Below are 16,234 nucleotides of genomic sequence, written 5' to 3' on the forward strand. Positions count from 1 at the left end.
GAGATACAAATTTATCAGGTTGTCCCAAGTGTGGCTCACAATCTTAATCCCCATTTTCCAGATGAGGTAATTGAGGCCCAGAGAAGTGAAGCGATTTACCCAAAGTTACCCATCTGACCCACAACGGAGTCGGGATTAGAAACCAGGACCTCTGACTCCCAAGCTCGGGCTCTTTCCACCAAGCCACGCTGTTAAGACCTCACTATGTAATAATTGTGATATTTGTCAAGCACTTACTGTGTGCCAGGCACTGTACTAAGCACTTGGGTGGATACGTTTACCTCATCCTTAAAATGGGGATTAAGACTTTGAGCCCCATGTGGGACAACTTGATTACCTTGTATCTACCCCAGCGCTTAGAACAGTGCTTGGCACATAGTATGCGCTTAACAAATACCATTATTATTATACAAACAAATCGAGTCAGACACAATCTCTGTCCCACATGGGGCTCCCAGTCTCAATCCCCTTTTTACAGATGAGATAACTGAGGTGCAGAGAAGTGAAGTGACTTTCCCAAGGTCACACAACAGATGAGTGGAGGAGCCGGGATTAGAACCCCCGACCTTCTGATTCCCTGGCTGGTGCTCTCTCCACTACACCAGTACTGTACTGAACATTGGGGTAGATACAAGCTAGTCAGGCTGGATACAGTCCTTGTCCCACGTGGGGCTCACAATCTTAATCCCCATTTTACAGATGAGTAACTGAGGCACAGAAAAGCCAAGTGATTCATCCAGGTTCATCCACGCCAAAATTAGAACCCAGGTCCTTCGGACTCCCAAGCCCATTCTCATTTCACAAGAACACATTGCTTCATTTGACTGCCCCCCTCCTGGACATCCAGTCTGGTGGTTAAGGATGGATGCTAAATGGTGGTTAAAGATGGATGCTTTTAGACTGTGAGCCCACTGTTGGGTAGGGACTGTCTCTATATGTTGCCAACTTGTACTTCCCAAGCGCTTAGTACAGTGCTCTGCACACAGTAAGCGCTCAATAAATACGATTGATGATGATGATGATGCTAGCCTCCCCTTTAAACATCGCATCCCTATCTTCCCTTCCATTAACTTCCTGTTATTTGCTTGTGGAGAACAATTGATTTGTTGTTGTCCTTTAACATCTCTGGAGAAGGGGACTCCACAAGCTTCCTTAGACACTTCTAGCCCTTAGAACCCCAGCTGATGGGGAATTTTTCCTTACATTTATTCTCAATTCTCCATCCTCCGGCCACCATCCTTAGGCCCTGAGTGCTCAGTAGAGATGGAGAATAGCTGGGTTCCCTCTTCCCTTGGAATCACTATTTTCCCCTCCTATTTCAGCACTGTCAAGTTCCCCCTCAGCCTTCCCTTCTCTAGCAGAAGCCATGGATCCAATCTGCATTTCAAGAGGAGAAGGGACCCTCGTGCTCTACTAAAAATGACTGCAACCATTCTAGTACCCTTAGGGGACCTATCCTGGGTTTTCTCCAATTACAGAAATCCCTAGTGGATGTTAGACACCTAAAAGTTGGTATTCAAGGATGCTTTCAGGTGGCCCAGTTTAGAGACTCATCCGATTATGCAGTGAATTAGCAATACAGGTCGAAAGGAGACCCAAAAAATGCATGAATTTCATTACCAAAACACTAAACACACACACACACATACACACAAAGACCACCTTCACAGCCAAACCGTTGATTAAAATGAATGCAGCCAGAAACCCAGTTACTGCAGTATCTGAAATCACTTAATTTAAGAACCTCCACTTAATTTAAGAACCTCCACTTGGGCTGGGTTGAGTCGTCTGGGAGGGAAGGTCAAACGTGAACTGCACATTTGGAGGGATAATGTTTCTGGGGAGGAAGGATGGATATGAAGACTTCAAAAGTAAGCATTGAGAGAGGGAGAGAAATAGAGAGGGAGATGGAGTAATTGCTAATGAAGGTGGTATTTGTTAAGCACTTACTGTGTGCCAAGCCCTGTACTAAATACAGGGGTAAGGGAGGTATTTGTTAAGCACTTACTATGTGCCAAGCCCTGTGTTAAAGCACTGAGCTAGATTCAGCATAATTGGATTGGAATAGTCCCTGTCCAACATGGGGCTCACAGTCTAAGAAGAAGAATAGGTACTTAATCCCCATTTTACCGATGAGGCAGTGAAGCAGAGAGAATAATAATGATGGCATTTATTAAGCACTTACTATGTGAAAAGCACTGTTCTAAGTGCAGGGGAGGTTACAAGGTGATCAGGTTGTCCCTTGGGGGGCTCACAGTCTTAATCCCTATTTTACAGATGAGGTAACAGGCACAGAGATGTTAAATAACTTGCCCAAAGTCACACAGCTGACAATTGGTGGAGCCAGGGTTTGAACCCATGACCTCTGACTCCAAAGCCCGGGCTCTTTCCACTGAACCACACTGCTTTTCAGTGTGAAGTGAGGAGTGAAGAGACTTGTCAAAGGTCACCCAGCTGGCAAGTAACGGAGTCAGGATTAGAACCCAGGTCTCCGGGCACCCAGACCCATGCTTTTTCCACCAAACTATGCAGCTTCTCCACCTTGCCTTCAGGGGAGAGTGAAAGCTTTGCCCTGTAATTACCCCTCGATCTGCTCCACCTGAGCATCCCAGGACCGACAGAATTATCCACCATACAATGGACCCAGGCTTGCTGAACACTATCAGCTCTCTGTCAGGCATTCTCTACTGGACCCATACCATGGCCTAACGGGTAGAACACAGACCCAAGAGGTAGAAGAACTTGGGTTCCAATCCCAACTCTGCCCCTTGTCTGCTAAGTGACCTTAGGCAAGTCACTTCACTGCGTTTCAGTTACCTCATCTATAAAATGGAGATTGAGACCATGAGCCCCACTTGGGACAGGGAACACCACTATTATTATCATTATTTATTTCCAGCACCAAGGCTCACTGCTAAGTCCTACATCTCAGAAATAGTGACTGAATTCATTCATTCAATTGTATTTATTGAGCACTGTGTGCAGAGCACTGTACTAAGCGCTCGGAAAGTACAATTCAGCCATAAAGGGAGACAATCCCTGCCCACATGGGGCTTACAGTTTAGAAGGGAGAAGACAGACATCAAAACAAGTAAATAGGCATCAGACAACACGGGTGGTGCCACATGTGCATTTCAGCACCCAGTATTCCTCCCCATCTCCCTAGCCCCACCTCCTTCCCCTCCCCATAGCACCTGTATGTTTGTACAGATTTATTACTCTGTTTATTTTACTTGTACATATTTACTATTCTATTTATTTTGTTAATGTGGTGCATCTAGCTTTATTTCTATTTGTTCTGATGACTTGACACCTTTCCACATGTTTTGTTTTATTGTCTGTCTTCCCCTTCTAGATTGTGAGCCCGTTGTTGGGTAGGGACAGTCTCTATATGTTGCCAACTTGTACTTCCCAAGTGCTTAGTACAGTGCTCTGCACACAGTAAGCACTCAATAAATACGATTGAATGAATGACTGTCATTAATGACTCCCCTCAGAACAGATTGGCTGAAAACCAGACAGTTTGATAGAAAAGCAAAAGCCTGGCCTCCCTAAGGCCGACCCAGCTTTCCCAGGCAGGGCTCCTGAACTACAAAGCAGCATGGCGTAGCAGTTAGAGCACGGGTCTGACAGTCAGAAGGCCATAGGTTCTAATCCCAACTCCACCACTTGTCTGCTGAGTGATCTTGGGCAAGTCACTTCACTTCACTGTGCCTCAGTTATCTCAGCTGTAAAACGGGGATTGACATTATGAGCCCCATGTGGGACAGGGACTCTGTCCAATCCGATTTGCTTTGTATCCATCCCAGTGCTTAGTAGAGTGCCTGGAACATAGTAAGCACTTAAGAAATACCATAATTATTATTATTACGAAGGTGAAATGGGAAATCATCACCTCTGCAAATACCCAGTGACAAGGCAGAGAAGCAGCGTGGCTCAGTGGAAAGAGCCCGGGCTTTGGAGTCAGGGGTCATGGGTTCGAATCCCGGCTCTGCCAATTGTCAGCTGTGTGACTTCGGGCAAGTCACTTAACTTCTCTATGCCTCAGTTCCCTCATCTGTAAAATGGGGATGAAGACTGTGAGGCCCCCGTGGGACAACCTGATCTCCTTGTAACCTCCCCAGTGCTTAGAACAGTGCTTTGCACATAGTAAGTGCTTAATAAATGCCATCATTATTATTCCCCCTTCTCCCTCTCCCCATCCCCCCGCCTTACCTCCTTCCCCTCCCCACCGCACCTATATATATGTATATATATTTGTACATATTTATTACTCTATTTTACTTGTATATATTTATTCTATTCATTTTATTTTGTTAATATGTTTTGTTTTGTTGTCTGTCTCCCCCTTCTAGACTGTGAGCCCACTGTTGGGTAGGGACCGTCTCTATATGTTGCCAATTTGTACTTCCCAAGTGCTTAGTACAGTGCTCTGCACACAGTAAGCTCTCAATAAATACGATTGATTGGGCCTACTGCCCAACACAGGTGAGTTTTGACTTGCAGCAGATTGTCTTCCACTCACTAGCCACTGCCCAGGCTAGGAATGTAGTGGGTAGGTCTCTGCTTGACTCTCCCTCCCATAGTCGAGACTGGTACAGTACTGGAAACTCTCCAGGTGTGACCCTGAGAGGTAAATGGTATTTATTAAGTGCTCTCTATGTGTCAGCACTCTGCTGCTCATTATAATGATGGCATTTGTTAAGCACTTACTATGTGTCGAGCACTGTCCTAAGCACTGGAGTAGATACAGGTTAATCAGTTCGGTCCCTATCCCACACGGGACTCACAGTCTAAATACAGGGGAGGCCCAGTATCGAATCTCCATTTTACAGTTGAGGAAACAGACACAGAGAAGTGAAGAGACATTCCCAAGGTCCCGCAACAGGCAAGTGGCAGAGCCAGAATTAGAACCCAGGTTCTCTGGCTCCCAGGCCCGGGCTCTTTCCACTAGGTCATGCTGCTTCACAACCTGCCCCTGATGGGGACAACAGGATGCCTGATGGAGCAAATTCCTTTCTTCCCCTCACGTCCCTTCTCTATTTACTGAGGTAGATACAAGATAATCAAATCAGAAACCAACTCTGTCCCACTTTCTAAGAGGGAGAGAGAACAAGTATTTTATCCCCATTATACAGATGATGGCAGAGGCCCAGAGAAAGTATTAATTCAAAAATCATTCCACAGGAAAGTGGTGAAGCCAGGACTAGAACCCATGTCTGCTAACTCCTAACCTCATTCTGCTTCCACTAACCCATAATAATGATAATAATAGAATTTATTAAGTGCCTACTGTGTGCTGAACACTATAATAATCATGGGGTAGATACAGTGTAATTAGGGCATGTCAACCCACTCCTCAAAACTCTCCAGTTGGTTGCCTATCCACCTCTGTACCAAACAAAAACTCCTCACTTTAGGCATTAAAGCAGTCCACCAGCTTGCCCCTTCCTACCTCACCTCCCTTCTCTCCTACATCCCAGCCCACACTCTCTGCTCCTCAGGTGTTAACCTTCTCACTGGGCCTCCATCTCACCTGTCTCGCCACCAGCCCCAGACCATGTCCTACCTCTAGCCTGGAAGGCCCTCTCTCCTCAAATCCATCAAACTCTCACTCCCTCTGCCTTCCCGCTTCATTCAAAACCCTACTGCAAATGCACCTTCTCCAAGAAGCCTTCCCAGACTAAGCCCCCTTTTTCTCAGCTCCCACTCCGTTCCACGTCACCTCAACTCGCTCCCTTTGCTCTTCCCCCCGACCCTGCCCCACAGCACTAATGTATATATGTACGTATCTATAATTCTATTTATTTATATTGATGCCTGTTTACTTGCATTAATGTCTGTCTTCACCCCTGCTAGACTGTGAGTCCATTGTGGGAAGGAATTGTCTCTATTGCTGTTCTGTACTTTCCAAGTACTTAGTAATAATAATAATGATGATGGTATTTGTTAAGCACCTACTCTGTGCAAAGCACTGCTCTAAGCACTGGGGGGATACAAGGTGATCAGGTTATCACATGAGGGGCTCACAGTCTTAATCCCCATTTTACAGATGAGGTAACTGAAGCACAGAGAAGTTAAGTGACTTGCCCAAAGTCACACAGCTGACAATTGGTGGAATGGGATTTGAACCCATGACCTCTGACTCCAAAGCCCGTGCTCTTTCCTCTGACCCACGCTGCTTCTAGGGCTCTGCACAAAGGTAAGCACTCAATAAATACGATTGAATAAATGAATCAGATGCAGCCCTTGTTTCACCCAGGACTCCCAGTTTAATTGGGAGGAAGAACAGGTGTTTATTTAATCTCCATTTTACAGATGAGGAAACTGAAGCATTCAGAGGTTAATTTGCTCAAGGACACACAGTAGGCAAATGACAGAGCTGGGATTAAAACCCAAGTCTCCTGACTCCTGGGTTCTTGTTCTTTCCACTAGACCACATGGGGAGTGTGGCTTTCTGCCAGGAATTTGCAATCAAACTGGCAAAGAGCAAAACGGTGGCAGCAAAATCTCAGTAATGTCACAGGCCCTTGTGCTTAAAACCAAGCACTGGTTGATGGGCCTTTTGTTGTCTAATTAAATGATAATTAGGGAGCATCTTCTCTAATGGAAGAAAGCCACTTCAGAGGGCTTTTATTCCCATCGATGGCTTGATCATCTTATTTAAAATGTTTCATTCCAAAGTCTCCAAGTGATTCAGCGTGGCAGAGCTCACAGGGAAGACATGGGTTTTCTCCAATGTAATAACGATCAGTTCAAACAAGGGGGTTTGCTCTTCCTGGAGGGTGAGAAACCTACCCAAAACAGAGACCCCAGCTTTCATTGCCCCTTTCAGCCTCACTCCCATCAGCACAAATGGGCACTTTGATATCTTCCTCCTCCTGCTGACTGTCATCCTCCTCTGAAACCTGCCCTTTTTTTTTAATGGTATTTGTTAGGCATTTCCTATGCCAGACACTGGACTGGGGTAGATTCAGGCTAATCAGGTTGGACATAGTCCATGCCCCACGTGGAACTCATAATCTTAATCTCCATTTTACAAATGAAGTGACCAAGGCCCAGAGAAGTTAAGTGACTTGCCCAAGGTCATGCACCAGACAAGTGGAAGAGCTGGAATTAGAACCCATGTCCTTCTCACTGTCAGACCTGTGCTCTATCCACTAATAATAATAATGATGTTGGTATTTAAGTGCTTACTATGTGCCAAGCACTGTTCTAAGCACTGGGGTAGATACACAGTAATCAGGTTGTCCCACGTAGGGCACAGTCTTCATCCCCATTTTACAGATGAGGCCCAGAGATGTTAAGTGACTTGCCCAAGGTCACACAGCTGACAAGTGGCAGAGCCAGGATTAGAAGCCATGACCTCTGATTCCCAAGCCCAGGTTCTTTCCATTAAGCCACGCCGCTTCTCAAGCCATACTGCTTCCCTGTCTCCCCAGAGAAGCTGGCTGCAGACATCCAAGTTTGAGGGAAGGAATTGTTCCTAATTCTGTCGTACTCTTGAAGGCAGAACAAGGGAGTTCTGTTTCCTACATAAGTCTCCTGGGAGCCTAATTCAAGACTCTCTCCTAGAAGGTGTTCAACGTCAGTCCCAGCCTCTTATACTGAGGAGGAGGCTGGTTGAGGGGGAGGTGAGCGGGAGGATGAAAAGAACCCAGAGCCCAGAGATATTTGCCAGGAACTAAGAGTTCTGATCAGAGGTGCAACCAGAGCCACATCCAGAGAGCCACAAGGATCAGAAGTGTGGCAGGAGAGACATTGATCCAAAAAGGAGAGAGAAGAGAGATTGACCAGAGAGAGAGAGATGGGAAGACATGATCATGTCTCAGTCCTTTAGAATTGCTCCCAAACAAGTCCATTCACAATTAGACACGCTCAGTTGAAATCCACCTTAAGATAATCAGGTCCTTGAGGACATCGATAAAGTGTATTTATCGAGCACTTACTGTATGCAGATCACTCTATTAGGGTTAGGGTTACAGTACAATATTGGGACAGTACAATATAACAGAGTTGGTGGAAATGTTCCCTGCCCACTAAGGGCTTACAGTCAAGAGGGAGAGACAGACGTTAATATAAATAAATTCCAGGCACGCACATAAGAGCAGTGAGGCTGAGGGAAGGGTGAAAAAAGGGTGCAAATCAAGTTCAAGGGTGACACAGAAGGAAGTGGGTGAAGAGGAAACGGAGGGCTTAGTTAGGGAAGGCCTCTTGGAGAAAATAAGGCTCTGAAAGTGGAGAGAGTGATCATCTCTCCCATGGGAAGCAGCATGGCATAGTGGATAGAGCATGGGCCTGAGCGTCAGAAGGTCATGGGTTCTAATCCTGACTCCACCACTTAATAATAATAATAATGGTATTTATTAAGTACTTACTATGTGCAAAGCACTGTTCTAAGCACTGGGGAGGTTACAAGGTGATCAGGTTGTCCCACATGGGCTCACAGTCTTCATCCCCATTTTATAGATGAGGTAACTGAGGCACAGAGAAGTTAAGTGACTTGCCCAAAGTCACACAGCTGGTAATTGGCATGGCTGGGATTTGAACCCATGACCTCTGACTCCAAAGCCAGTGCTCTTTCCACTGAGCCATGCTGCTTCCCACTTGTCTGCTGGGTGACCTTGGGCAAGTCACTTCACTGGGCCTCAGTTACCTCATCTGGAAAATGGGGATTGAGATCGTGAGCCCCACGTGGGGCAGGGACTGTGTCCAACCCGATTTGTTTGAATCCACCCAGCACTTGGCACAAAATAAGTGCTTAAAAAATACCATAAGTATTATTATTACTATTACTATCTGTCAGATATGATGAGGGATGGCATTCCAAGCCAGAGGTAGGATGTGGGCGAGAGGTTGGTGGTGAGCTAGACATGCCTTCTCTCTCCATACCAGTCCTAGGCCTAGTCACACAAATCCAAAAAGTCTATAAGAAAGTAGATTTCTTTCCCCTAGTGGTTTGGGGGTGTTCTGTTCTCAGCCCTTCTCCACCTTCAACTTGTCAAAATCAAAGAATTTGTTAAGGGGGAGGGTTGAGTTTGCATCCAGTAGTCTTCAGGAAACCTCCATATACCTTGAAATGGCATCAGGACTGCATTGTACCTCAATCTCATCTATCTTGCAACTGACCTCTTGCCCACATCCTGCCTCTAGTCTGTAATGTCCCCTCTCCTCTTATCTGACAATGAATCTCCCTTTCTCTAAAGCTTTAGTGAAGGCACATCTCCTCCAAGAGGCCTTCCCTGACTAAGCCCACCTTTCCACTTCGCCCACGCCCTTCTGAGTCACCCTGATTTGTTCCCTTCTTTCATCCCCCCAACTGGCCCCACAGCACTTATGTACATATTTGTAATTTACTTATTTATATAAACATCTGTCTCCCCCTCTAGAATGTAAGGTCATTGTGGGCAGGGAATGTGTCTGTTTATTGTTATATTGTACTCTCCCAAGCACTTAGTACAGTGTTCTGCAAACAGTAAGCACTCAATTAATATGACTGAATAAATGAATGAAGCTGTCCTGTGGAGGGGGATGCTTTAGTGAAGAGGGGTGTTTCCATATGCCACTATTGGTTCTGGGCATTCCCCTCTCCTCTGATCCCATTCCAGCCAGATTCCATACCCCCTCCAACCCCCACTCCCACCCTGAATTCTGACCCTGTAGAAAAAAATAGCTCCATTTCTCAGATGGCAAAGAGGCACAGAAAAGCCAAGTACAATATTCAATGCTATGTCCTTGCATCGTTACATCTGCCTGCAATGGGGGAGACAGGTTGCAAAAAAACCTTACAAGTTAATTAATCTAACCTGTTTCTTCCCAGGATCTTCCAACCTCATTTCCAATTAAAGAAAGCCTGGTAACTAGTATTTTTGTTGCAGTTTTTTTAATGGTACTCGTTAAACTCTAACTACATGGAAAGCACTGTAAATACTTCACTTCTCTAGGCCTCAGTTCTCTCATCTGTAAAATGGAGATTGAGACTGAGCCTCACTTGGGACAGGGACTGTGTCCAATCCAATTTGTTTGTATCTACTCCAGCACTTAGTACAATGCCTGGCAAGTAATAATAATAATAATGGTATTTTTTAAGCAGTTCCTGTGTGCCAAGCACTGTTCTAAGCCCTGGGGTATATACAAGGTAATCAAGTTGTCCCAGGTGGGGCTCACAGTCTTATTCCCCATTTTACAGTTGAGGCAATTGAGGCACAGAGAAGTGAAGTGACTTGCCCAAAGTCACACAGCTTTGGGCAGTTGCGGAGCCAGGATTAGAACCCATGATCTCTGATTCGCAAGGTCATGCTCTTGCCACTAAGCCATGAAGCTTCATATACCACAATTTTCATTATTGTTATTATTTTTGTTATTATTATTATTTGAGGGATTAGTCAGGGAAGGCCTCTTGAAGGAGATGTGACCTTAGGAGGGCTTTGATGATGGTCTGGGTTCTTTCCTCTAGGCTACATTGCAGATTTTTTGGCTGCAATGGCTCCTCTGAGTGAGCTCTTAAAACTCTTCCCTGAGCCCAGAAGCATCTTTCTGTAGTGGAGGGTTTTTTCCCCCTCTTTTAAAGGAAGCCAGCATTAACTTATTGGCTTGGGAGCAATTGGGGAGACTGAAGACAATGGCAGAGAAGAGCAGGACTCCATCAGACAGTACAATGGAGCTATCAAACTCCAAATGCACATTCAACCAAGCCAGGAATTTCTTGAAGAACTGTTGCTGTCCTCATGGGTGCAGATGAGTGAGTGGACTCTTCCAACCCTCCCCTCTCTCCTCTTCAGCCTAATCAAAGAGGAGGGAACCACCATTATGCCAAGGGAAGTTCTCCCTCCCCATGGAAAGAGAAATCAGACTTCCAGGTTGAGAGGGAGGGAGAGAGAGAGAGAGAGAGACAAAGAGAGTGACTGAGACCTTGCTATACAGCCAAACTTCCTCTCTCCAGGGTAAGATGGTCTCTCCACCCTCTCTCTCATATTCGTGGAAACCCAGCACACAGAGAGTAGGGAAGAACCAGGCCCCTACCACATCCTCATGTTAATCTGACAAAGCAGCCTCCTCCTCCTCTTCTCACCATACCTGTCAGAGCAGCAGAGATGCCTACTGATGGCCTTCCCATACACCTGACAAGGACGTCCCCATTTCAGCACAACCTGGCTCTGCAGGTGCTGTTTTCTGGAAGTACGTAGATTTCATGAGATGCTAGATTGTTTCTCCAGGGGCCACCTGAGCCCTGTACTGGCTCCAGTGCCTTCACACTCCCCTTCTGGGTCAGGGTGGAGTGTGAGGCAGATGCTGATCTGAGAAACTCAGATAAAAGTGGAATACAGGATTAGCTCCCTCAGGATCTACAGCTGAGACCAGAAAGCTCCCTCCCTCAGACCTCTCAAGCCCCCCGCACTACAGAACACTGGTCTAGATGTGCCAGGATCCCAGCAATACCTAAACCAACAGCCCCTCTCAACACTCCCTGCCCCGACTACAAAGGATGCTTCTCACTACCACAAACACTCACACATGGTTCTTCCACAGATCAGGGGACCACAGTCACCAGTTCTCACTCTCCACTATTGACTAAACATTAATTCATTCAATCATATTTATTGAGTGCTTACTGTGTGCAGAGCACTGAACAGCATCACACGCTCTTACCTGGCCTTCAGTAAGGCCGAAGGAATCACCATTTGATTCAAGGAAGAACTTCCCGGCAGGGAGGACTGGAAAGTGCTGGAGCAGGAGATCAAAGCGCAGCAAGGGATAGAACATCCTTCCCTGGAATATGTAGTTACACCACCCACGATATGCTCGCAGCAATCATGTTTGGGGGGGGGGGGGGGGGGGGGGGGGCAGGAGGATAGCTTTGATGACTTCTCCTAATAACAACATCTGTGGTATTTGTTAAGCACTTACTCTGTGCCAAGCACTGTATTAAGCACTGGGGTAGATACAAGATCATCATGTTGGACACATTCCCTGTCCCACATGGGGCTCATGGTGTAAGAGGGTGGGAGAACAGGTATTGGAGCCCCATTTTACAGATGAGGAAACTAAGGCCCACACAAATTAAGCGACTACTCCAAGATCACACGGCAGGCAGGCGGTAGAGCCTCTAGCACTGTCCTCACTAGCAACCCAGGAGAAGGGCTGCTTGTTCAGAGCAAAAGATCACAGGGCATCGTGGAGAAGAGGACTGCCTAGAGATAGCATCGGGGGAGTCGAGGAGGAGGAGCAGAGGGACAGCACCAGCAGGGAGGGAAACATAAGCCAATGGTGGCTGCCAGGACTGCAATTTTCCAGCCATCGAAAACGAGGCAGGCGATGGCTTGGCAGGGCTGGAAATTACGGGACAGGTGGTGGAGGAGCTGAAGGTTTTCATAGGAGCCTTTATTACTGCCTGCATTTTACCTACCAAATAACCTGGCAGGAGACACACCACGGCTGGAGTTTAGACAGGAGAGTGCTAGCATCATAAATGAGAAGCGGGGGTGGAAGGAGAGCGCCTCGGCAGAGAGGAAAATGCGTGTAAAAACCCTTCTCTCTGTTCCCAATTCCAGGTTATCCCCAGTGATTTGTTCGCAGGATTATTCAGTGAGAGTTATTGGGATTTCACACTGGGACCAGGCGAAATGAGCAGAATAGAAAAATCATGCATATTAAAACACAAAAAAAGCAGCGTTCGGCTTCTCAGCAAATCACCGGGGTTGGGTGGCAGCCCACCTGTCTGCACAACCTCATTCTCCAGGAGGTGGAGAGGGAGGACTGATTCACCAGATAATGGGGTTAGCAGGCACCTTGAGAGGTCAAGTGGTACAGTCCCCTGCCTACAGGCAACATAAAGGCCTTAAAGCATCCCATGCTTTTCTCCTTAAAGAAAGGCTGGAGGAATGTTTTTGAGTGACTGGGGGTTTCTTTTGATTGTGTTCTTTCATACTGAATCTGGCTAAACACTAAAGTTTCCTCCATTTCCCATCCAGTCTCCCACATTTTCGATGAAAGTTCCCTCTACTCTCTGGCCCCTGCCAGCATGGGCATTCTAGGGAGCTCCTTCTGAGAGCACTAGAGAGGAAAAATTGTCACTTCTTAGGATAAGGTACCAATACCTCATGGCATTTTTAGAATGAGAGCTCCATCTGGGGCAGAGACCGTGTCCAATCTGACTACCTTGTATGTACCTCAGTGCTTAGCACCTAGTAAGTGCTCATTAAATACCATTATTATGTTTGCTACCATTAGTATTATTATTCAACTGCCCACAGAGACCAAACACAGAACACGAGTTAGCAGCTCCACCTGGTTGGGATGAGGGGGTAGGTCTGAGAGACTCCTCCATCAGCCCCCAAGCCCTCCCCATCCCCTCTGCCCAAAGGGTTAGCCAGCCCCGCAAACAATAGGGAGGGAAAGAAGGTAACCAATGGGGCAAGGACTGGACTTATAATAATAATAATGGCATTTATTGAGCGCTTACTATGTGCAAAGCACTGTTCTCAGCGCTGAGCACTCAAAGACCTCTGAGCTGGAACTCCCGGACAGGAAGTGGAAGACACAGAAAGTGCCCCAGAGGGCAATGTGACATACAGTCTTCTAGACTGTAAGCTCCTTATGGGCAGGGAATGCTTCCACAAGTTACATTGTACTCTCCCAAGCACTTAGTACAGTGATCAGCACACTGTAAGTGTTTAATACCACTGATTGACATAGAGGGGTTTGGCTCTTCTGGAACTGGAGCGGACCGACGAGAGAGTGGGGTTGGACAGAACCACATGAGCCACATCTCAAGGGAGAAAACAGAAGCTGTGTGCCCTTGGGAGACAGACACGGATGTAGTCGGGAAAGGATTTTATAAACCTGAACTCTGTGGTCACCACCTCCCCTTCTGCTGCTGCCATCCCACCCAATTGATGGTATTTATTGAGAGCCTAGTGTACAGAGCACTGTACTAAGTGCTTGGGAGAGAACGATGCAACAGAATTGGAAGACATAACCCTTGTCTTCAAGGAGTTTACAATAATAATAATAATTATTATGGCATTTGTTCAGTGATTACTATGAGCGAGGCACTGTACTCATCCCTGGGGTGGATACAAACGTATTGGGGTAGACACAGACCCTGTCCCAGCCGGGGCTCAGGGTCTCAATCCCCATTTTTACAGATGAGGTAACTGAGGCATAGAGAAGTGAAGCATCTTGCCCAAAGTCACACAGCAGACAAGTGGCAGAGTGGGGACTAGAACCCATGACCTTCTGACTCCAGGCCTAGGCTCTAGCCACTCTGTCATCTAGTGAGGGAGAAAGTTACTAAAATTAATTTCAGAAAAGGTAAGCTAGTATCTAACATGGGCAGGGCCTGGTCTGGGTACCGAGACCCTGAAAGGGTGATGGCCAGTGAGCCAGGAGTCCCAAAGCCACAAGGTGGGTGAAATAATGGCATCCCCATTCTTCAAGCCTCAGGGCCAGGAGACAAGTCAGTCCTTGGAAAAGATGTTAGTTTGCCAACAACCATCCAGGATACATTAAGAACTGTCCCCAAGGACGATCAACACTGACAGAAGCAACACAGCCTCATGAATTCATTCAATCGCATTTACTGAGCGCTCACTGTGTGCAGAGCACTGTGCACAGGCCTGAGAGTCAGAAGGATGTGTATTCTAATCCTAGCTCCACCCCACGTCTGCTGTGTGGCCTTAGCAAGTCACTTCATTTCTCCAATCTCCTTAATAAAATGTGAGAGACGGACTGTGTCCAAACTGATGATTTTGCATCCACCCCAGCACTTAGTACAGTGCCTGGCATGTAGTAAGTGCTTAACAAATACCACAGTCACTGAGAATACATTCACAAGTCTCAGTCACCTCTCCCCTACCCTGTAGCCATTAAGAGCAATTCACCGTAGTTCCAAGTTCATCTAGAGTTTTATTTAATGTAGTAATTCTAATTTTACTATAATAACTGCACTTGAAGTAAAGGTGATAAAACAGCTAGGCGCTCACAGAATATTTCCCGAGCCAGGCTCGGAGACCTACCGGTCACTACAGGAAGAACTCAAAATTATCTTTCCCGCAATCTGTGGGGGACGAGGGATGGGGGAGTTCCTCCGAAGTTGGAGCAGGAATGTCAGACGAGGGTGAGCTCTGAGCACATGAGTTCTTCCCTGCCAAGGAGACAAGTCCCATCAGGTCTTCTAGGGAGCCCTTGTGCAGCCTTATCCGAAGTCGCTCAGCATGGAGAAGCAGCCAGTCCACTGAGTGAGGAGTATAGAAGGGGTCCACCCAGTTTTATCACTATTATTATCAGTATTTGTAAAATGCTTACTCTATGTCAAGCACCCGCTAAGCATTAAGGCAGATACAAGTTAAGTGGGTTAGGCATTGGCCCTTTAAAAACATCATTTAAGCGCTGGTCTCTCCATGTAATGACATTGCCTGGTTGTAGAATTATAATCTACAGTGTGGCTCAGTGGAAAGAGCACGGGCTTGGGAGTTAGGGGTCATGGGTTCTAATCCCAGCTCCGCCACTTATCAACTGTGCGACTTTGGGCAAGTACTTAACTTCTCTGTGCCTGTTACCTCATCTGTAAAATGGGGATTAAGACTGTGAGCCCCACGTGGGACAACCTGATCACCGTGTCTCCCCCCAGCACTTAGAACAATGCTTTGCACATAGTAAGGGTTTAACAAATACCATCATTAGTATTATTATTATTATAATCATGGGACTCGCAATGGGGCTCAGGTTAAGTCAAAGGGAGAACAGGTATTGAATCTCTGTTTTACAGTTGTGGAAACTTCCAAGTCACTCTCACACTTGGATTTGTACCCTTTACAAACTTGATAATCACCCAAATTCATTCATTCATTCAATCATATTTACTGAGCGCTTACTGTGTGCAGAGCACTGTACTAAGTGCTTGGGAAGTACAAATTGGCAACATATAGAGATGGTCCCTACTCAACAATGGGCTCACAGTCTAGAATAATAATAATGGTTTTTGCTAAGAGCTATGTGCCAAGCACTGTTCTGAGCGCTGGCACTGTTCAAGCAATGAAAACCACGTTCTGGCTGGGTCTGGGGAGGGGTAGGGGGGAATCCCAAGCAGCGTGGCTCAGTGGAAAGAGCAAGGGCTTGGGAGTCAGAGGATGTGGGTTCTAAACCCAGCTCTGCCAATTGTCAGCTGTGTGACTTAGGGCAAGTCACTTCACTTCTCTGTGCCTCAGTTACCTCATCTGGAAAATGGGGATCA

General features: G+C 46.5%; 1 non-coding gene across 1 annotated transcript; it reads right to left on the minus strand.

Annotated features, from left to right (window-relative positions):
- Positions 1-4,498: 4,498 nt before the first annotated feature.
- On the minus strand, positions 4,499-4,636 carry LOC119943030. The gene has a single exon (XR_005455516.1). It is a non-coding gene; the product is annotated as a small nucleolar RNA SNORA7 (small nucleolar RNA).
- Between the last annotated feature and the right edge of the window lie 11,598 nt (positions 4,637-16,234).

The sequence above is a fragment of the Tachyglossus aculeatus genome, chromosome 21 (assembly GCF_015852505.1).
Source record: "Tachyglossus aculeatus isolate mTacAcu1 chromosome 21, mTacAcu1.pri, whole genome shotgun sequence".
Classification (NCBI taxonomy): Eukaryota; Metazoa; Chordata; class Mammalia; order Monotremata; family Tachyglossidae; genus Tachyglossus; species Tachyglossus aculeatus.